The 23,811-nt window shown below is 36.1% G+C and overlaps 1 pseudogene; it reads right to left on the bottom strand.

Moving 5' to 3' along the window:
• Positions 1–806: 806 nt before the first annotated feature.
• On the bottom strand, positions 807–1,345 carry LOC120256123 (annotated as a pseudogene).
• Positions 1,346–23,811: the final 22,466 nt, after the last annotated feature.

The following is a 23,811-nucleotide window of genomic DNA, read 5'->3' as shown; positions in this document are numbered from 1 at the left end:
CCTTAGGTACCATTGCTCAAGCTTCTTATAATCTTATATTCACCATCCTCACCCCTTACTTAAAAGGTTGTATCTTTCTTTGCTTCATACTTACGCTTTCCCTTGTCAATTATATAACTACTCGGGTAAACAATCATCCTCATCTTCGTAGTAGAGCTAGAGTTCATCTTCATCATCATCATTCACCAATAGAAAATATGTAATTAGGGGCAGTTTTAGAAGTATATTGTGGCGGTTATAAGCACCGCCAAATGTGTTCGGTGGCGGTTACATAAATGACATGATAATAGGTGTCGGCAAAGCATTTGACTACGATTTTAATTAATTGCCTGAACAACCATCGCTATCCATATATACAGATAATGGCGGTTGCAAACCAGCACGTAAACCACCCCCAATTGCATGTGCTGTGTGATATCTTCGCATCAAGGTGGGCACCGCGAAATACATATAAAAAGCACATGTGCTATTTTTGAGGTAGTTTTCAAAGCGATTTGAACCACCGTGAGTGAAAATAATTTTGAGAATTATTTTATTATTTAATTTATAATTAATTTTTATATTAATTTATTACTTTAAATAATTATAAGAATCTGCATTTCACGGCGGGTTGAACATTCACAAGAATAGAACAAGAAGAAGAATATAGTGGTTCTTCATCTAAACCGCTCAAAGTAGATTAGAATTGTACCAATTGAAACACCATGAAGGGGCTTTAATGATTTTAATAATCAAATTTAACATGGACTACTACAGACCATCTCAAAACTACACCAAATTCAAATAGAACATTGTAGTAGTCATCTCTAAGAATCTTTTTGGAAAGCATCAACTGCCACATTGGTTGAAATGAAAACCACCACATCTTTCTTTTCAAGTGTTGTATCATGGTTACCAGATAGCTCCCAATCACAATCATTAACAAGTACCAAAACTCTAGGCCTCCTATAAACCATGAATCCATGAAATCTCACTAAGGATAAATTATCAATCATTCATTCATATATAGAGTAGAGATTGAGAGAACCTACAGAGTCTCCATTCATGAATATCTCTGGCCTTCCCTTAATAATATTCGGCTTAATCCACCCTTACAAATTCAAGATTATAAACTGCTAATCCATCCCAATTATCACAAAATCCATAGAAAAAATTCATCAATGGTGAATCATTACCTTATATTCTCTGGATTTGGGGATCACATCAACCTCGTGGATCTTGATAGATTCGCAGAGAAGCTCAAGCCCTCCTCTGAATCAAAGAAACCAATAAAATTATTGTTGACATTGTTAGATGAAAATTGAGATAAAGAGAAAATCAACCAGAATTCAAGAGTCAGTTGCATGATTAGATGCTTGAATTCGCCAAAAGGTTGAGCTTCATTTTTGTTTACAAGATACAGATAAATGGACCTCTCGACACCATCTTCATCATATCAACTGCAACAAAGAAGCTAACTAATTTGAGAGAAACTCAAAATATGGCAAGATTCAACATAAATTCTCAGTCCATGAATATAATCATATATATCATTGGAAAAAAAAAGTTTCTCAATAAACAATCTTAGTTCCAACTAAAGTTCCAACTATAGCAACAAAAACAAGTCTTCAAACATCAGTTGTATACAACAAAAGAAGTTGAGCATAAACAATCTTATTTTATCGAAACCACACCTCCAAAGAAGTTTACAACATATACAACATATAATGAATAAAATTATGAGCATACAAATACAAAAAAAAAACGTGCACAAAACATGGCACCTAGTGTTTACTTGCTGAATACCACTTTCTCACAGCAGATCCACCAATGATTTGCAATAGTAATTCCAACCTCATCTTTCACTTCCAACCTCAATGAGTTTGCAAATGATAGCAGATTGTTCTTCTGGCTTGCTGTGTTACAGCACATGCTTACACAGCCAAATAGATTGGACAAATTCAAATCATTATTAAAGCAATGCCATATCCACACATAATAGTATAGAAATGAAGATACACATGCATATCCAAACATAATAGTATTGAAATTTCACAAAAAACATGTAATATTCAGAAATCCAATAAGCAGTAAGATAATTTGGATCAAATTCAAACCACAAAGTGATAAACAAAGTCCAAATTTCCAAATAGGTTTTCCCTATGTAATATATATATATATATATAACCACACTCCATCTACATTTAACTTGCATGCTTTTAAGAAGAAAATTTGAAAAGGAGGATAAAATTGATAAATGAGATTAATTTGAAGAGTTAAAGGATAGTCTTTCATACAAATATATATAAAGATTAAAGTCAATGGAACCTATATAGTAGGGTTTGAACATTCTTCTCTAAGAGGTGACTGACTAGCTTGTGATGAACACCTTCCAGTTGTTGGGGATCCCATATTTTCCTATTCAAAATGATTAAAGATTATATGTCAATAAAGAATGAATCATGATAAATATAAAAAACTTCAAAATCATTACAATTATGTGAGAATGAAATTTAAACCATATTTTGGCCTTGGTTTCCTAGTTGTTAGGTGAGAAATGATATTTGGATCTGATTCTATTGAACTTGTTGGGTTAATTGTTGCACTGTCTCTTTAAGGACATTAAACTCGGATGGTGTGACCCCACTTGAACAATGACTGCTTCTTGAGCAACCCGATGCAGCATACACTTGTGTTGGGACAACTCCAAGTCCCAATCCTTGAACATAACCAGGGTGGTCTTTGCCAAAAACATTAATAAATGCCTCATTTTCATATGAGTTTTGAGTTTTGACTGACTAACTCTTCCTGTGTAAATTTAGTTATAGAGTGCATTATCAAACAATCATCGATCAAAACATATAAAACTATACTATACATACATGATTTTCCCTAGCCTTTTCATTTACAAAAGATCCATTTGAGGTTGTATGGCTGACTTGAAATAATTCAGCTCTTGTAATGGGCCGATGAAGTTGGGTTTCCTACAAAAATAAATATGTGTACTACATAAGCAAAGTATAAAAAATAAACAATGGTAAAATTTGTCAGAAAATGTAAAGACTGCCATTTTTTCTGCAGGTGAGCAAAAGATTTTGACCCCCAATGTGTGTGCCATTGTTAACTTAGTGCAATTTTATGCATTTTTTTTCTCCTTTGCCTGCAAAATGCAATACCAACATTGATATAGAAATGAATATTATTAAAAAAATACTATAATAAAGAAAGATGTTATCCATGTTACCTTTGATTCAAGGCGAGCCCTGTAATCAATAAAAGAAACACATTATTCTAAAGGAACCTCAGGAGGTTTCTTTGCAATGTTGGCTTCACGCGGACCATCAGGATCACACAGGGCAAAAGTATATAGGTTATATCGATGGTCTCAACATTTTTCCCCAACTTTTAAAAATTTAACTCTTATGTCCATCATCGTTCACCTCTATTTTTTGTCTACATGTAAATATGTAAATAGTGAACATTGGAAAATAATAAGACAAAATTCATAAAATTAGGACTATGAGGATGATTCTAAACCTTGAGAATATTGTTTCACACATGATCTTTATAGTACTCTGGAATCTTTTGCCACTTTTTGTATCCGATGAGAAAGTTTTGACAATTGCTTGCAATATGCCCCAAAAACATTGCGCAAGCATCCCCCCAGACAGATCAACTGGTTGGTGTCGGCAATTCCATTCCACAAAAACTCTTTCTCCTGGTAGAAGAGAGAATATGTCAATTGCTCATATTTTCCCTCGCTTCATTGCCCCATTTGCATCTATCAAATAGACAAATCATAGGACATTATATATATAAATAAAAATAAAAATATATGTGCTTACATCATTCAAATCATATAAAGTGTTATGCAGCTAAAGGTTCATGATTTTTATATGTATTGATTGTACAGTTTTAGCTATACAACATTTTATAAAGATATACTTCACTAACAATCTAACATGCATGATAAATGTTTTTCAATTAATAAAGTCAAGTTGAATACACTATAACAATTTATATGACCTCAATTTATTTTCTCAGATTTTCCTTTTCTTTACTCAAAAAAAATATTGGTCCGAGTATCATCATCAAACATTAACATAATATGAAGTAATTGGTTGATGAAGGCTGTGAAGACAATGCAGTGAAGAAGTTTAAGGAAGCAACAACACTAAGTGATGCCAAAGATAAATGTACTCAAATCAACTAAGCAACAGTCACAACCAAGGATGCAGATTCACATGGACAGGTTGGTTCAAACTATATCCTTACATATATGTACATTAAAGATTCCAATATGTTGTCTCTTCTTTACTTTCACTGTGTTTCATCAACAAATAAAAGATTCCAACATCCCAAATGATGGACATGATGTTGAAAGAAAAACAGACACTGAAACTGAAAAAATTAGTTCAACAAAATCAGAAACTGAATCTATATTCGAAGCGGTCAGATTCCCACAAAACAAATAGTTCAGTGTTTATTCTTGTATATGCACGGTCAATGTGCCAAGCAAATTCATATATCCCATCTTTAATATGAAAGGAGTGCTTCAATGCAGAACAAAATTATCATTACACCACACGGTGACATTGGCAATGAAACGAGAAGGGTAACCAGATGGAATTAGAAAAGGAATTAAATGATTTAATGGCAGATATGATCTCAAATACAAAGATTTGTACACTCCATATATTATTTATCAATTCCTACATATGCAGCAGAAAATGAAGAGCAAAGCTTGGAAACAATTGTAGAGATAGATATTAATCACCAAAAAAAAAGGCAGCAGAAGATGAATTAACTCAATTAATATGATTCATGACCAAGTCTCAAGCAACTGGTCTTTTGTGAATAGCTATCTTACAGCAAACATTGTTGTGCTATCATTTCCCTCATTCTTTTACTAAAACAATTCTCATTGTCAACTCATAATTCTACTAGTTGTGTTTCCTGATCTTTCAGCTAAAACACAATTGTATAAAGAGTGTTTGTTTCTGTATGGACAATTGCATAAAGAGTGTATGTTCCTGTATGGAATCTATATTCATATTCATAATGAATGATTGTTATATCTGAAATGAAGGAATGCTACAAACAAACTGATTTGGAAGTTTTTTAGATAATCATACCTTTAAACAAACAATACAGGACTATAAGATAACTAACATTCTGAGCCATTAGAACTACTTAAAAACATGGATAAACAAAAATGAAAATCATTCAGATCTTTTCAAGGAAAAAAATACCTAAATTGATAAAAGCATTCATAATTGGAATAAAATAAACAAAACATGATAATGAAAGGAAGTAAATTATGTATGTCATTCACCTTTGATCTGCACGTCCCATGTTCTTGTATTTCTCTTGTTGCCCCTAATAAGATGAGGCTCAGTAGTCTCAACTTTGATCTAGAGGCATGGAAGCGGTTTCTCGTTCTTCTACAACAATTGGTGGCGCTGATGTAGATGTAGTATGGCCCTCAGTAGCGCCGGAGTCCTCATTAGGATTCACCGAACGACTCGAAACAATGTGCCTTTTTGTCCTTGGCATTCTACAAACAAATCAAATCAAATAAATAAATAATTAGTTTAATTAGTTTAATAGCATTTAAAGACAATAAGATACTGAGAAAAAAAGACATAAAAACAACAATAAACAACATTTACCAATTCATATCTTAATAATTTGAATGTTGCCATGAAGTCCATAATTTTCAAAAATTCACAAGGATTACATGTCATTCGGATCATCTACATCATCTCGACTCAACCGAAGATGTGCATCCTCATCATGAAATAAGCTATCCAAATTTTGTTACAGGTATGCTTTAATAAGGGGCATAGCATCTTCATCACTCTCTTCCATGTCATATAGGTCTCTAGGTTTTAGATGTACTTGTATACATATGTTAACATCTCTAGTGCGTGAGTAACTTCTTGTTCCAAAGGTACCAAAAACTCCATTATTCTGTGTCTTTAATCCTCTCTCACATTCCAATGTATGGAACTTTGTACCCATTAACATTATAGGTAGTACATCATTTTCCTTGGTTAACAGGTCCTTGTACAAGAGATATGAGCATGATTTTGCCAGATCGGTGGCGACGAAAGCTTCCCCAATAACCGTCTTCCAAGCGAAGTGCGGTGTTAAAACTGAAAAACCACTCCAAAAGCCTTGCAAAACCCCTCTAAACCCTAGCCACAAGCCTCTCAAAAGTTAGGGAAAAAGATGGAGAAGAGAATGCTGAAATCGGGGCTGAATCACGGCTTAAATAGGGCTGAATCAGGTATCCACACGCCCCTGTGGATTTTCCACACGGGCCTATGGAATTTCAACACGGGCATGGGGAATTGCCACATGCCAGTGTGGATTCTCTGGATTTCTGATTTTCAGCCGGCTTTGAACAGTAACCGCTACAGTGATTTGCTACATCAATTTGCTACACTAGCATGTTGTGGTACCTATCAAAAAATACTCCCGAAACCACACTTTCCATCGAGGCAACATAAAATGGGCACACGTTTATGCCGTAGATCTTGCTATCATTGTATAAGTCAGGATACACAAATGTGACTGCCTTTGTGCCCCTCCAAAATTTCACCAAATAGTGTAATCACAATCTACTTTAGCTTCTTTCTTTCATATTTGGCTTCACAACCCTATATGCACAAAAGAAACACAAATACACATGCATTAGCACTAAAACCTGATAAAAGTAATGCTTATCATAAGAAACTAATACTTCATATTACTAATACACAATAACTTATCAAACTCCCCCACACTTAAGCTTTTGCTTGTCCTCAAGCAAAAGTAAAACAATGAAGTATAAAAGAAAGAAATATTGAAAGTGCTCGGCCTTAGGTTCACCAAAGCATGCAAAGGAAAGCATTCTACAAGTAAGGGAAATTTCAACACTAAATACGAAAAATCATTGCTCTAGCTAAAAACTCGAATAAAAAAGGACAACAAACCTGAAATCATGTAAGTGTGTGTAAACTCACTCAAGTCAACCCGAAGTATATTCCTCAAAGTTCTAAGTATAAGGGACTTATTTATCCACAAAACGCAACAAAATAAAGAGATGGTAGTAGCTTCACACATTCTCTAAGGTAGCCCTCTTCAAAGTGGCCGCTATGGTGGCTTTTCACACTTTCGAGGTTGTAGCTTTTCACTCATCCCATGAGATAGCTCTTTCTCTCATTAGGGCATAACTAGTATCCGACTTATGAGAGTAGCTTCATACTTCATAGGTGGTAGCTCTTTCCACCCCTCAATGCATAACCAAAATTAAAATTTTTCTTATTCTTTTTCTCTTTTTTTTCTCTTTTTTTATTCTCTCTTTTTTTCACAAGAAATAATACTAACTAGTCTTTTAAACATCGAACTTGAGTTTCCAAAAGAGTTTAATGAGCGAGTAGTGCAATAAGTGTCAATCGGGCAATTCAAGTAAAAACTATACCATGAGAACATTCAATGTTAAAAATTCACCTAAACTCAAGAATAAAATCATTGCAACTAAGGTGAACCGTTATTGGCTATGTGAGCATGCAAAATTAAAATATAAGTGAAGAACATGTGCAATGTGAACTCCCCCCCACACTTAAGATGTACATTGCCATCAATGTACACATTCAAGCACAATAAAAGATATATAATAATCAAAATATACGTTGGAGTGGGCAATTGAAACAATACTCTCCTGAACTCCTAATGGTGAATTTGATGGAGCTAAATCCTTGGGAGTGAAGTTCCAACAGGTTGTGAAGCTCACACGGCCAAGTGTAAAACATATTGGCAGTGCCCATGACTAGTTCTCCATTTCCACACTGAAAAGACCATCTACACGCATATACAAGGGGGTTTAGTGAAGTTCAACACAAACAAAATAAACTCGAGTATATAAAGATAAAGCAATGAAACACAACTTGAGACAAAAATAAAAGATAAACTAAAAAGGAAGATCCTTTCTGAGTGCTACAAGTCCAAACTAAAATACAAAAAACTGAAATATGAAAACAGAAAGAACTAAAAACAAAGCAAAGTAAAGACACCTCAAGTGTCGATCTCAATTCCTAGTGCATCTGCTGCCGCGGCTTATAAAGATGATGCTGGTGCTGCATAATAAATGAAGATTAAGAGAAAAAAAGAGAAGGAGGTGCTTACCGACAAACGGAGACTGAAAGACTAGAAAATGGCATGAAAACTCAAGTGAAAACCCTCTAAATGGACGGTGTGACATTGGGATAGTGCAAGGATATGTTGTCTAAATGTTTTGAAGTTAAAAGACGAACAAACGCAAATAGGTTTTACAGAAAAGCCGCGTTCTAGACATCCACATGGGCGTGTGGAAAATATCCATGCCCGTGCACCCGACCCATAGGGGCAGACACACGGCCCTATCACTTCTCTGTCCAATCCGAGAAAATTCTCTAAGTGTTTCACACACCCGTGCGGAATTTCCCCATGGGTGTGGATCCTTACTGGGCAATTCACAGGGGCAGACGCACACCTCTGTGTCTTCTCGCGATGAATGAGAACTCTCTGCAGAGATCCATATGGGAGTGCAGAAATTACCCACGCCCGTGTGTTTGTTACAGAGTCATTCGCAGGGGCGAGTTCAGGCCCCTGTGTCTTCTCGGGAAAAATCTCTAAGTCTCTGTAGGAAACGACATGCCCGTGCGGAAATTTCACACTGGCGTGGACAGTCACAAGGTCGCTCACACTGGCGAGTCCATGCCCCCTATGTCCTCTTGGGATGAGCTCATAGTAAAGGCACACGCCCGTGCTGAAATTCTACACAGCTGTGTGTCTTCTCTGGATGACTTAGAAACATCTGCAGGCTCTATAGAAATATTCTGAACATTTGCACCTATTCAAAGCATGCCTACAATATACACAAGTAAACAGAGAATCATGAAAAACGTGCTCAAATGACCAAGATACTGCGCCACACGCAATTAAGCACACAAAAACACCAACGATCCACCAAACAAATATAGCAACGACAAATAAGAATCAAAACACCAACACTCAAGCTCTTATTCATGTAAAACTAAACTAAGACCTAGAAAAGCAATAAAGGCTGGGTTGCCTCCCAAGAAGCGCTTGTTTTAGGTCACTTAGCTTGCGTACCCCTTCCTTACCTTATGGAGGCTTGAAAAGAGTATGTTCCTCCCGACTAGACATTGCAAAACTACTTCCTTTAAACCAAAACTCTACTTTACGGGGTGGAATATTTGTTGGAGAGGCTAACCATCTTACCTTTGACCTCCAAGAAAATAATTTGGGTTGGGAATTGTCCAAGCTAAGCATAGATGGGTCATTGGATGTCTTCAATCTCTTACCCACATCTTCTTCCAAACACAAAATCTCTTTCTTGCAATTTATTAGTTGATCAATCCAAAAGAGGGGTACTCATTACATTACCTTAGGATTTACTTCTTCTTTTATTTCAACTTGAAAGTAATCTGTGTTCGCCGACCCTCCTTGTATCATTTCTTGCTCACAAACATACTATCCATTCAAACAATCCTCACATTCAATGAAAGGTTCTTCTTGCATCCCCTTAATCTCGACAACATCATACTTGTTCTGCCAAACTTCTTCATTGTCATTCACTACCACATCATCTCTATAAGGAACTTGAATTGCTTGCTCAAATACTTGTTGTTCCTTAGAGAGTATGTCAAGTATCCCGTCCTAATTGATGCTCAAGGTTTTTATAGAAGGCTTCATGACATCTTAGTGTGGTCTCCATAATTTGTACGCAGACATTGGATGCTTCAATAAAGTTTGCTAATACTCTTTACAACTGAAGTGCATCCTCTCCAAGTATCTCACCCTTTTTACATTCCTCTTGAGGGTGCTTCCCAATATTGCCCATCACTATTCCACAAGAAGTTTGGGTAGCCCTTTTCAATTGGATGATATATATTGTAACATGGAATGCTTTGTTGTTGTGAAGTAATAATTCTATCAACTTTTATACTAAGAGCTTCAAACTTGAAAATATAGAGAGATGAGTGGATTAATCATCATTTAAGCTCCTTGCAAGAAAAAGTAAGACACAACAAAAGAAAACAAATGAGAAAGATGGAAGAATAAGAAAATGTGAAATAGAACAAGTGATAAATAGTTATAGTAGCAAAGTGCAAAGTATCTCTAAACGCCTACTCCCCGGCAACGGCGCCAAAAATGTGACATGACCCTGGCAAGTGCATGGGTTTGTCGAAGTAATAAATTCCAAGTAAGTGGGTATCGTATCAACAAAGAGTAGGGAATAAAAATACCAAGATTTCTATTTAACTATGAGAAGATGAAACAACGATTGTGATGATAAAATGTAATGAAAGCAAGAATACAAAAACAAGAAAGGGAGACACAAATAAATGAGATGTAAGGCAATCGATAAAAGTGGGGTACTCGGATATTGTTCCGCCTAGGATAATGGCTTCATGTGCAAAACCAAGTATTATGTTTCCTAATTGATGCTCAATGAGTCGTGGAAATCCTTAAACACACGGTCCCAAATCTAAGGTCAACCGTGACTAACTCTACACTATGTCCAGGCGAAGAAATCGATCAATCTCAGCACCTCACACTATGTAGAGTTGCAAGAAGCTTTAGGGATTCCAAGTGGCAAACCCTATTCCTATGTATATATCTAACCCTTTGGTCTAGGCGAAAGACCCCTAGTTATAATTAAGCCCTAGGTGCTAAAATCACTTCAACGCTTCACTCTGTTTAATTTGCATCTAAGACCCCGCGGAAGGTCATCCCTTAGCCTATTTATTCTACTATGACCGCAAAGAACTCTAGGAATGAGGAGGTAGAATAAATCACATCGGAGGGGAAAGGGGACACTCTGCTATGTCTTGACCCTCTCCAATCTTGAATTGTCAAACCTTCATGGTCTGTCACTCACTCATAAAGATTACCAATGTAGACTCTTAACCCTAGTGTCACTCTAAGGGAGAAATCATTCAACAACCATTCAAGATTGGAACTCAATTAAAAACATCAATTAAGGAAAATATAATAGAAAATTAATGAAACAAATACATCCTAGGGTTCACAAATTCAAGTACCGACTAGGGGCTTTAGCTCTCCATGGAGCTAGTTACAATCAACAATGAAATCGAATGTAAAAACAAATGATCCATAAGAAAAACTCCTCGGTAGTCGAGTCGATGGTCTTGTGGAGTGGCCTCGACCTCTTCAAAGGTTCCCTTACCTGGCCTAGGACATACCTCGCCAAACCGGTGCCGACGAAATCTCCCCCAATAAAAGTCTTCCAAGCAAAGTGCGGTGTTGAAGCCTAAAAATCACTGCAAAAGGCTTGCCAAAACAACTTTAAACCTTAGCCACAAGCCTCTCAAAAGTTGGGGAAAAGATGAAGAAGAGAATGCTGAAATCGGGGCTGAATCCCGCCTTAAATAAGGCTGAATCGGGCATCCACACGCCCCTGTGGATTTTCAACACGGGCCTGTGGAATTTCCACACGCCCGTGGGGATTCTCTAGATTTTTTATTTTCAGCAGGTTGTGAACAGTAACTGCTACAGTGCTTTGCTGCATCGATTTGCTACCGTAACATGCTCCAATACGCAATAACAGGCACATGTTTATGCCATAGATCACGTCACTTTCTTCAATAAAAGGTCTCGTTGGTGAAGATCTTGCTATCATTGCACAAGTCAAGATACCCAAATGTGACTACCTATGTGCCCCTCCAAACATTGTAATTTCTTGAATACATAGAGGCTAGCACACATTCACGCATCATTGAGTCCAACTTGTGTCCAAAATTTCACCAAATAGTGTAATCACGATCTACTTTGGTTTTTTTCTTTCATATTTGGCTTCACAACCCTATATGTACAAAAGAGACACAAATACACACTCATTAGCGCTAAAACCTAATAAAAGTAATGCTCATCATAAGAAAAAAATACTTCATATTACTAATACACAAGCACTTATCACTAGCAAACCACTAAGTAAACTCTTGATGAACCATCTTGTCTACCTCTATAGGATTCCTATTTCAGGTCCTTAATTGTCTCTTTGCAACAATCCTAAATTCCCTGTATGGTGCAAAATTTGTGACTTATTAGCTATGTTAAATTTAGTCATACATTAAAATACACACTTTATGATATGTACAGAACATAAGAATCATCTGCATGACAGTTTATTAGAATGTGCCGATAGGCTTGCAATCTCTCGTTAGATATCAAAGTGAACCACATAAAACCACCAATTGGTTTGCCAGCATATGGAAATAATTCTATAATTTGAGCATTTGGATGGTGAGAAATGGTAGCCTCCTCATCGACACATCTAGGTCGATTCAAAATTGTCTCAATATTTTCCAAATATCGTGAACAAAAGGTTAGAACTTCTTGAGCTATATAACCTTCTTCAATAGATCCTTCTGGTTGTGCTTTATTGCGCACGTACTTTTTCGCAGTCCTAAGTACCTACCAAAACATATATAGTTCATACTTATAAAATGTATATATTTTTGTATCATTAATTACATATAAAATGGTTAGACATTACTCACCTTTCTATTGGATACATACAATGGTAATAAACTGGATCGCCTAGTTTGCCTTAATCAACCAAATGAACATAACTCAAGTAATTCCATGGATAAATTATGCTGAAGGCCAACGCTCATAGCCAATGGTAGAAATTGTTGTACTAGTATATGCTTGTCATGACTCTTCAATGTGCCAACTATTTTAAAATGATTAGCATCAATACACCAGAAATGTTACTTGCATATCCATCTAGCACACAATTATTCTTCAGAGTATCCAAAAAAAAACTTCTTCCCTTGCTTATTCATTGTGTAAACTGCTGGAGCATACTTTCCATTATCATCCGGCCATATATCTGGCTTGTAACCCATTTCTTTGAGATCTTTACGAGCTTTTAAGTGATCTTTTGAGCAAAAACTATCATTCAATAATGTAAAAAGTACATTGTCACATACATTCTTCTCTATATGCATCACATTTAGATTGTGACGCAACAAGTTATATTCTTAGTATGGAAGCTCAAAGAATATGTTTATCTTCCTCGATTGTTGTTGCTCATCCTGAGACTTGCTAGAACCAAATCTTATTTTTCCCTTAACTTAAGTATCTATGGATCGACCGAATGTGATGTTAATATCCTTGACCTGTTGTAATATTTTTGCCCCTGATAGTAATCTTGGACGACTGTGTAGCTCTTGCTCATCATTGAATCTGATCTTATTTAATCTGAACTTATGGCCACTATCAAGAAAGCATCAATGACCCATGAAACACCATTTCCTACTATAAGGTAAACGACAAGGCTCAATGGCATAATTACGATATATATATGCCTGACCAGTATAAACATTCCACCCAGATAGATTAATCGAGACCAAGATAGTCACAAATTGTCCATAACAAAAGCAGCATGCATTTTGAACATCTCATTCTTGAAAGAATCATAGATATCAACACCATCACACCACAACTATTTCAACTCCCTTATCAAACGCTGCAAGTATGCATCTAGATCATTTCCTGGTATTTTCCTACTAGGTATTATTGTTGACATGATAAATAATGTCTGCTTCATGCACATCCATGGTGGCAAGTTGTATGGGAGAAGAATAATTGGCCAAATACTATAACTTTGACTCATGTTCCCATAAAGATTAAATCCATCTGTAGCCAATCCAAGTCGTACATTCCGTGGGTCAGCTGCAAACCAATTGTTGCCCAAATCAAACCTTTTCCATGCTACGGAATCCCTTGGATGTCTTAATAATCCATCATTATTGATCTCTACATTGTGCCATCTCATATCGTTAGCCATTTTTGAAAAAAAGAACAACTGTTGTAAATGCGGTTTCAACAAAAAATATCTAACCACTTTCGTATGAATCTTTCTTCCACTTTTACTACCGAATGAAATGACATTAGAACCACTACTTTTGTTTATTTTCCATCTAGAGGCATTGCAAATCTTACAGACTTGTCTCTCTTCATCTTCTGCATTACCCCAATAAAGGATGCAATTATTCGATCATGCATGTATCTTCTTGTAATTCAATCCAAGCTTCGAGATGATTTTCTTTGAATCATAAAAAGAACTTGGAACTTTTATATTTGGAAAAACATCTTGCAACAGCTCCAATATCATTGTCATTGCTTTATCGCTCATTCCACATAGGCACTTGATGTGATATAATTTCAAAATGAAAGATAATTTCAAATGGTTTGCACATCTTTCATAGAGAGGCTAGTTACTATCATTTGATATTTCACAAAAGTCATACAGTGCATGAATATCTTCATCTACACTCAGAGTGACATTGTGACTTTGTATGGCCTCTTCGTTTAGTGAAGGCAAGGCATCTTCAGTGAGATGTTCATGTACTCGAAATGCATCATTTACCATCTCTGTGCTTGGACCTTGGACGAAGATATTGCTTTGTCAAACAACCTCAATTTTGCTAGAAACTTTGGGCATTTATACCTCAACACGAGTTTGGATGTGGCTCGCCATGAAGGTACCAAATTGTATACCCTCTTGGAAATGGCCTACAAATTAGATGATCATATACCTCAACATGAGTTTGATGTTTATGAAATCCACATATAGGTCATGGACATAATATCATGTTATTGATGGAAGCATGTTGAAAAGTAAACTCGATAAAAGTCCAAATTGCCTGAGGCATACATAGGTGCGTTTCGAGGATTTGTAATCCATGATTTGTTCATACCTATCAAAATCAAGATTTATTCATTTCTGGTTGTTTTGTAATCCTTGTGTTATAATTTATCTTTCTTAATGCCATATATCTATTCTTACTTTTCATCTAGAGTAGATCATTCAAAAGAAGTAAATGAAAAATTTTGGGCATCAAGCTAAATGAATTAGGAATTAACTATGAGAATTGTTACTGTAGCTTGGAGGAAATGCTAAAATATTCTACGCAGCAACCAAAATATATTAAAAATATCAACACAAATTTTTTTGCAAAATGAAATAATTAGCAAAAATTTTAGTAGATTAGAAATCAATTATATGTAAAACAGAACTCAGATTTGCTAGATGTTCACTATCAGAACAAGTTTTATAATTAATTGAAGGATGACCAGCTATCAAACAGTAAATAGAGCTACATCTTAACCCAAACAATTAGGAATCTTCGAAGAATAGTTAAATCTTGTCAGTTAACATGAATAATAATCATGTTTAGATTTCATTCATTCTACCAGATTAATAATACAAGCTAAGCTCTGCAAGCATTTGAAATACGAAGAAAAAAGAACAAGTGCATGGCTTAAGGAGTGAAAACTAAAGTCCCAATACCTTATGAAAATTCTTAATAGAAGGCAGAAATTTAATGTACCCTTAGAATTAGAATTCATTTTCCTTTCCCTGGAGATTGTATGCTGATTTAATTAAATAACTATTTTCAGCATATGTTTGTTATATCAACCAATTGCCATTTGCTACAAATTAACCAAAGTAAATAATTATTCTCCATCATTTTTGAGAGATGATAGAGAATAGTTATTGTCCAACAGGAAAATGATTTAGAAAAAAACAACTATGAAATGCTAAGCACACATTGTTATAAGCCATGCCAAGAAAAATCATTGTCTCATTAACAAAGAAATGAAGAAACTTTAAGGAAAACTTGGACTACATAAAGAAAATCTCCACAAAAACTACAACAAAAAACTTGAAAAGTATGCAGCTAGCATTAACATCAATCTTCAATGATATTAATAGAGCAAACTACAATCTTTGGAATGATTAATCAAACGTTATTAATGGGCACCATTGTTAAATTCATGATTAAGTAAACAACAATTCATGCGTCTATTTTTTATAAGATAAGAATCCCACATTACACATTCATGGAATGAATTTTAAGTCTCCAGACTAATTAGTTAATCACCTTATGCATTCAATTCCAACAAAAATAAAGCTAAATAAACAAATTTTCCAAATTGCTTTAGATGTAGTAACATTCTAGACATAATGAACAAACCAAGGAGAAAACTTAAGTAACGGGTAACTTAAAAGCAACACAAAATTCCTTCAAAAGCGAGATTGCAAAGCCTTTGTTCCACTCACACGCAAAAGCATACAACAGTTGCTTTGCGTTAAAAGAGTCCATAGATTGGCAGCTTTCACCTAAAAATTCAATGAAAAATCCCTCTTCATGTTTTGTTCTCTTATAGCCACATGATGTATAACAAAAAACACAACAAAACACCATTACGTGGGAAGAAGCACCATTTAGGATAAAGAGCAAATGATTGAGATTGAATTATCCCTAGAGATTGAGCCTGAACGGAAGAGGGAAAAGGTCTCAACTTCATGGATTTAATGAAAATATTTTTGAAACCTTCATCATCAAACACTCTTAAACATCCATGAAACTAAATTCAAGAGACCTAGGAGATCATAAGACTACAAACATCATAATCCATGAAGGAAAACCTCCAAATTTTATATTTCATCACAAGATATACCTTCAATGGCGATCGTTGAGCAAATGGAGCAACAGATTGTGAATGCTCGATGGAACCTCTCACCGATTGGGAGATCACTAGAACATACAATGTTGATTGCTACCTCTTCACCGATTGTCCAACTAAATTCACAAACAAGTACACAACATGGACCTTTCAGAATTTAAAAATAAAAGAAATTAAGAACACCTAAGATCCACAAATCAAAGATAGAAAACCAATAAATGCAAACAGAAAGAGAGATGGAAGAGTCTTGGAATACCTAAAACCCAAATAGTTGTGCTAGTATTCAATTGAGAGAGTCTCAAAGGGCTAATCGCGAGGAGAATGGGGAGAAAAACATCAAAGGACAACGCAATATTATGGAAAAAAAGAGAGAGTGAAATCAGGGAAAAGAGAGGGATTGAATGGCGAGGGATTGGGATTGCTAGGATTTTCGTCATGAGATTTGGACGAGCGGCTCTCTCTCTCTCTCTCTCTCTCTCTCTCTCTCTCTCTCTCTTTCTCTGTATGAATGGGTTGGGTCTTAATTAGAAAAGTTAAGTTTAATTTGTTTTCAGGACCACAACTTTCCTTGCATATTCAATGCAATGCATTTTACGGTGGTTCAACATATAAACCGCCGCAACCGTCAATGAATTCAAGGCTATATAAAACCTGCCATAGTAATGGCCATGTAGTCATTGCATTTAGTGGTTGTTTAACATATAAACCACCGGTAAATTCAATTAATTCCCATCAACCATTGAAACCGCAACGAAAACAATCGGGAAGTGGAGTATGGGTGGCAGTTTAGTCCAAACTGCCATGAAATGAACGCTGCTAAATGCACATTTTGTTGTGGTGATTATCTTGCATCTCATCCTTATAGGATACAATAACTCTACACCCTATAATACTTTAATTATCAATTTATTAAGGCTCTCTCTTTCTCTTGATAGTTTCCTAAAAAATCGATATATACTTTAATAATTAATTTATTATGATGGAATTCATCTACTTTTGCCTTCTACTTCCTTTACTTGTTATTTATTGTTTTTTCTTTTAGGTTTTTTTCTTGGGTTTCTCATCAAGGACTGGACTTAAGCTCTCTGCCCCTTGATACCAAGGAGCTCTCCCGATTGGCTCAACATTATTTTTGACTCTTTTGAGATAAACAATTCTCATAAGCCTTATGAAACTCCAAGAGAAGCAAGCTTCTTAGGAACTCGATAACCTCCTTTAGCTTGTGTACTCTATAAGGTGCCACCTGCATCTTGCCTGAATAAAGTTTCCCTATGCAGTACAACTGACACATAGTTGGTATGCTCTACTGGTTGATCAAGCAATAAACTTTTAGATAAAGTGATCTTAAGTTCTTGATAATGCTGCTTAATCCAATCTTTAAAAACATAACAATTCTCTATAGAGTAATTGACAAGGTCCCCTTGCGTATGTCCCGCAAGTGCACGGGTTTGTCGAAGTAATAATCCCGGGTGAGCGGGTATCGTATCCACAGGGAGTAGGGAATAAAAACACTTGATTCGCTTCTTAGCTATATGAAGGATTAATAGTGATGTGTGTGACAATGATTCAATTCTCAATAATAAAAGCAACAAGTAAAAGAGCACAAGTAAAGGAGGAGGTAAGGCAATCAATAAAGATGGGGCACCCGGATAATGCTCCACCTAGGACAATTGTTTCAAGTGCAAGAACCCTCTATTATGCTTCCAAAATCAATGCAATAGTGACTCGTGGAAATCCTTAATTATATAGTCCCAAATCTAAGGTCAACTATGCCTAACTCTATACATGTCCCGGAGGAGAAATTGAATAACCTCTCAACCTCGCACTCGAATAGAATTGCAATGAGCTCTAGGGATTCCAAGTGATAAATCTCTTCCTAAATGTCGACCTAACCCTTTGGTCCAGGTGGAAGGTCCCTAGCCACGATTAAGCCCTAGATGCTAAGATCACCTCGACGCTTCACTCTGTTGCACTCGCAACTAAGCCCGAGTGGAGGGTCATCCCGTAACTCATTCGCTCTATCATGGCCACAAAGAACACGAGGAACGGAGATAGAATCTATCACACCGGAAGGGAAAGTGTACGCTCCTGTACCTCTTGACTCACCCTCTCAACCCTCTCCAACCTAGCTTTGTCTAACACTTGTGGTGTGTCACTCACTCATGAAGTTACCAAGAAGAACTCTCAACCCTAGTGTCACTCTAGGGGAGTATTCAAACAATCAAGTAATCAAGGTTGGAACTCACAACAAACATCAATTAATTGAAAGCATAATAAAGAGATTCAAAGAAACAAATACATCCTAGGGTTCACAAATACCCAAGTACCCACTAGGGGTTTAGCTCTCCATGGAGCTACGTACAATCAAAGAAATAGAATGTAAAAGCAATGAATCCATAGAAAAACCCCCTCGATAATTGTGTCGACGGTCTTGTGGAAAGTCCTCTACTCGCCGTCCAAGGATTCCCTTGTCCGGTATAGGATACGCCTCGACGGAAACTTCCCTACCAACCTTCTTCCAAAGGAATGTCGATGTCGGAGCCATAGAACCTCTCCAAAACCCTAGCCAATACCTCTCAAAACCCTAGCCGAAACCCTCTCTCAAGTTGGGAAAAAGATGGAGAAATGAATGCTGAAATCGGTGCTGAATCGACTTTAAATAGGGCTGGAATCGGGGATCCACACGCCCCTGTGGGCGCCCCTGTGGAATTTCCGCATGGGCATGGGTAATTTCCATATGCCCGTGTGGATTCTCTGAAACTGTGATTTTCGCCCGGCTATAAACAGTAACTGCTACATTGATTTGCTACATTGATTTGCTACAGTAACCTGCTACAGCACTCTGCCAAAAATACTCCCGAATCCACATTTCATCGATGTAACATAAATGGACACACGTTTATGCCATGGATCGCTTCGCTTCTTCAATGATGGACAAGTTGGATTGGATCTTCTTATATGTGCATAAGTCAGAATACTTGAGTGTGATTGTCCTTGTGCCCCTCCGAATGGTTTTGCTAACTCAAATACGAGGAGGTTGGCACACACTCTAGCATCTCGCACCCGACCTATATCTTCACATTTGAACCTTAGCAAGATTTCCTCCAAAATCAGTGCACTGTGATCCACATTGGCTTCTTTCCTTCAAAATTGGTTTCACAACCCTACTTGCATAAAGTAACATAAAAACACACATATTAGTGTAAAGAACCGAGAAAAGTAATGCTTAACATAAGGAAAGAACGCTTCGCATTCATATCGCACAAGCACTTATCAGTAACCCAATATTATATTCTATGGAAAAAAATTTGGGTAATCTTTATTATCTGCTTCTTTTGGTTGCTTGTTCTCTAGTAGTTGTAGTCACATCTTTAGTGTATCTTTAAATATCTTTATCACCTAATCCTTTCTAAAAGAATACTTTTTGCCCATCATTTCTTGCTGAGAACATGAACACTTAGTGGGTTCATTTCCACCACCAAGTGCAAGTGGTCTTGGTTTGTTATAGTTTGGAGGTCCGCATTCTCTTTCACCTTATGAATTGAAAAGACCAAATGCTTGACTTCTTTTGGCTTCTTTGGCTTCTTTGGCTTTTCCTTACCACCATGGTAAGTTACATTATAGACACCACCCTTGAACTAATTCTTTCTAACTTCTTAACTTGAGAGATCAAGTCTTGGAAAGTGTGGATGTCAGATGAGCTACAAAAAGATGCCATCCAATTATCAATGTTCCTTACTAATAATCCCATGACTTGCATTTGATCAAGTGGTTGCTCACACATGATGCTCAAGTTACGGTATCTCATCACATAGTCAATAACTTTCTCATCTTTGTTTTGTTTTGTATTAGCTAAGTCTGCTATTCTTATCATATAACTCACTCCACCAAATAAGACTTTGAAAGCATCTTTCATCTACTGCCATGTCTGGATAGCTTCAAATGGTAAATTTTCAAACCATTCAAATGTTACTCCAGTCAAGCTAGTAGCAAATTGTTGTAAAAAAATAGAGAGATTGCTACTTGTATTTGCTCATGCCGTCACAAAATCAGCCAAGTGTTGATCTAGGTATTCTAAGCCATTGAATTGCTTAAACATAGAAACACTATACCCCTTACGGTAAGAAAATTGATCAATGAAGCTCAGGTATAGTTTATCACCAAAATTTTTGAGTATATTACTTTTGGCTTGCTTCAATTATGCAATAACCATCTTTTTTATTTCTTCTCAAGATATCACCAGCTCAAGGGTTACCGGTGTCCCTACTCGCTGATGTAATGTGAGAACTTCCTATACATCATTATCATCCTCTTCTTGGGCAATATTTATAGATTGTACTTGTCTATGAACTCTTGGGTTTTCTTGAAATAGGTTCTAGACTTAATTAGTTAAATGAGAGATCACACCAGTCAAAGATGAAACAGTGTGAATCATAGATATATGATATTCCTCACTTGAGTTATTTTACCTCCTTGGTGGATTATGGAATCTTTCCTCTGGCATAGCCATGGCTTTTTTGGAACAACCAAATTAAACTCATCCTCTAGAATACCACTTGTACTAATAAGGGTTTTCTTCCTCAATCTAGTGTATGGACGTTCTAGCTCAGCTGGATTTGAGCCTTCAGTAATCACCATTGCGGTATGCAACTTAAGGTCCTCCATTTCTTCATATTGTTTTCATATCCACTGGAACTTTGAATGAGAAACAGAGGATGTGGTCACTTGCCTCCTATTTATCTTCTTGTAAGCTTTCTTCTTTCACTGTTGACAGAAATTTATTGGGAATGTAATTTATGCAAAATAAATAATCATGCAAGTATGCAACTAATTCTATAATTGGTCCATAATACCACAAGTGTACAGGTCGTTAAGTAATACGTCATGAGTGGGCATAAGGGTCATATTTCCTATGGAACAGCGAGAGGTTCCTATTACTTCCTTTCACTTAATCAATACCCTAATTGTTTACACACTTTCTTTATTTTACTTGTACAACACTATTGAACAATACAATTGGAGATGTAGTTGAGCACACTTTGAAGGAGTTGGGAGTATGTACTATAGTTATCTTGATTATTAATTATCATAGGTGTTAAGTGTCAATCATGTTCTAGGATCGAATCAATCGAATTCAAAAGCCTACTAGCCCAAAAACCATGGCAAGTAGGTCTAAATCTCTAGGAACTTAAGATGGAATGTTTTCCACCTTTGCCTCCTATATTTGCCTTAAGTGCTCGAATCCCACTGGAAAAGATGAATCAAACCCTAAGCCTAAGGGGCAATCAATCCCTTATCCAGAAATATATATTAATCAATCAAAATTAATAAATGATAACAGAGAGACATAGACATACAATTTCCCTCAAATTAGATTTTTATGGATCATAAAAAGCAAATCATCAAAACACAAGAAAACCACAAGACCAAATAAAGAATAAGTAAGCATTTAATGTATTCCTAAACTAACTCCCTCTAATAATTCTCCGAAAGTCGGGGATCACAACATCCCAAAATTGTCCGGATGATGCGTGTCACGTATGATGATCTTTGAAGATGCCTGTCACTCACTTCAATATCAAAGAAACCCTATTTCCCACCATTCAGATCTCGAGAAATCTAGCTACCCTATCTTATTTGTCAAAAGAGTCTCCTCAATTTTTGAGAATACTATCATATTTATATTGATCATCTCTAGTACAGGCCCACCATAGGCTTTTGTGATGCGTGCGGTAAGTAAGTTGTTACTTGGACTCCAAGTCGTATGCTGGCACGGTCTTTGGGCATTATGTGTCATGACAATAGTCATGATGGTCTTTACAACAACCACTGTGACATTGTTGTTGCTTTTAAGTTGTTATTAATGGGTTCATGCTGCTATAACTTCATCACGACAGTGGTAAGTATAAACAACGGGCATCATAAGTTGCTATAATGCCTACTGTGAGTTGTGGTGCAACCTTGTTTTAGCAACTCAGTTCATTTTTAGTTCAAAACACCCCCGAATTTACTTCTTTTTCTTAAAATACAAATAAGGGTCATGGTGGACAAAAGAATGAAATTTTGTGCTAATGAGGTGTCTAAACACATAAAATTCAATGCCAAATGCAATATAAATGATGTAGAAAATATGGCAAGTTTAGCACTTATCAAATATCCCCACACTTAAGCGTTTGCTTCTCCTAAAGCAAATAAAATGGATAAAAATAGAAAATGTGATAAGTGCTTGATCTTAGGTAACTAACTATGGAGTTTCAGTAGTACGGGGGAAACAGTCAAATGCTAGGTAGCATGGTTATTCATCTACAAAAAGTAGTCTACTCTAAAGTAAAAAGTACTTTCCCAAGTGTCAGTCTCCTAGTTCACTATCTTATAGTCTAGATCATGTAAGAAAACCTCTTTTAGGGGTTTTATTCATTCTTAGATTTTCATTTTTCATAACTCTTTCTACATGCATCCCTTTTTCTTTTTGTTTCTCTTTCTTTTCCAATAATGAGTAGCTTTCACACTTCCCAAGAGATAGCCCTTTCACCCACTAGGGCATACTCTCTTTGTATCCAACTTGTTGGGGGTGACTACACACTATAAAGGTGGTAGCTCTTTCTACTATGTGCATTTTTCAACATAGATAAATAATATAAGTACTGATCATACCCCTATTAGAAATCAATACTCACTATAGAGACATAAGGTGCAAAGCGTACTCAAGAAAGACACAAGGAGGGCAAAGATTCATAGGGCAGTCAAACTCTCAAGAGGGAACAAAAGATTTGCTAGTCTAACATAGCATGTCTCTTGACCAAGAAAACTCCAAAAAGTGAGTCTAATACCTTCAAAGACCTGCATGTGTATAAGGTACAAGCACCCAAAAAAATTCACAAGGTATTATAATATAGTATATTATAGTATGAAATTCTCAGTACAATACAAAGAAAAGCAAACATACACTCCCTCCCCACACTTAAGATTTATATTGTCCCTAATATACGCATGCACAAGTGTAGTGATATATAATAAGAAAAGAAATTAAAAGAGTGTATTGTCACTAGTATTCTCCTAATTTCTTTGTTTGGCTGACCAAGACGATGAAGTTACCCTTGTCCAAGTAATGAATTGTGCAGCCTAAAACTGTAACTGATCACCTCAAACTCTGATAAGACACAAGTGGAGTAATTAAATATAATGATAACAAAGTAAATAAAACTATATAAACTTAAGAAGTAAAAAATTTATAAGGGAAGTGTCCCTTGCTGTAATAAAATTTACAATGTAGAA

The sequence above is a fragment of the Dioscorea cayenensis genome, unplaced genomic scaffold, assembly GCF_009730915.1.
Source record: "Dioscorea cayenensis subsp. rotundata cultivar TDr96_F1 unplaced genomic scaffold, TDr96_F1_v2_PseudoChromosome.rev07_lg8_w22 25.fasta BLBR01001292.1, whole genome shotgun sequence".
NCBI lineage: Eukaryota > Viridiplantae > Streptophyta > Magnoliopsida > Dioscoreales > Dioscoreaceae > Dioscorea > Dioscorea cayenensis.
The sequence above is the reverse complement of the archived record's forward strand: the minus strand, read 5'-3'. Positions and strand labels throughout refer to the sequence as shown.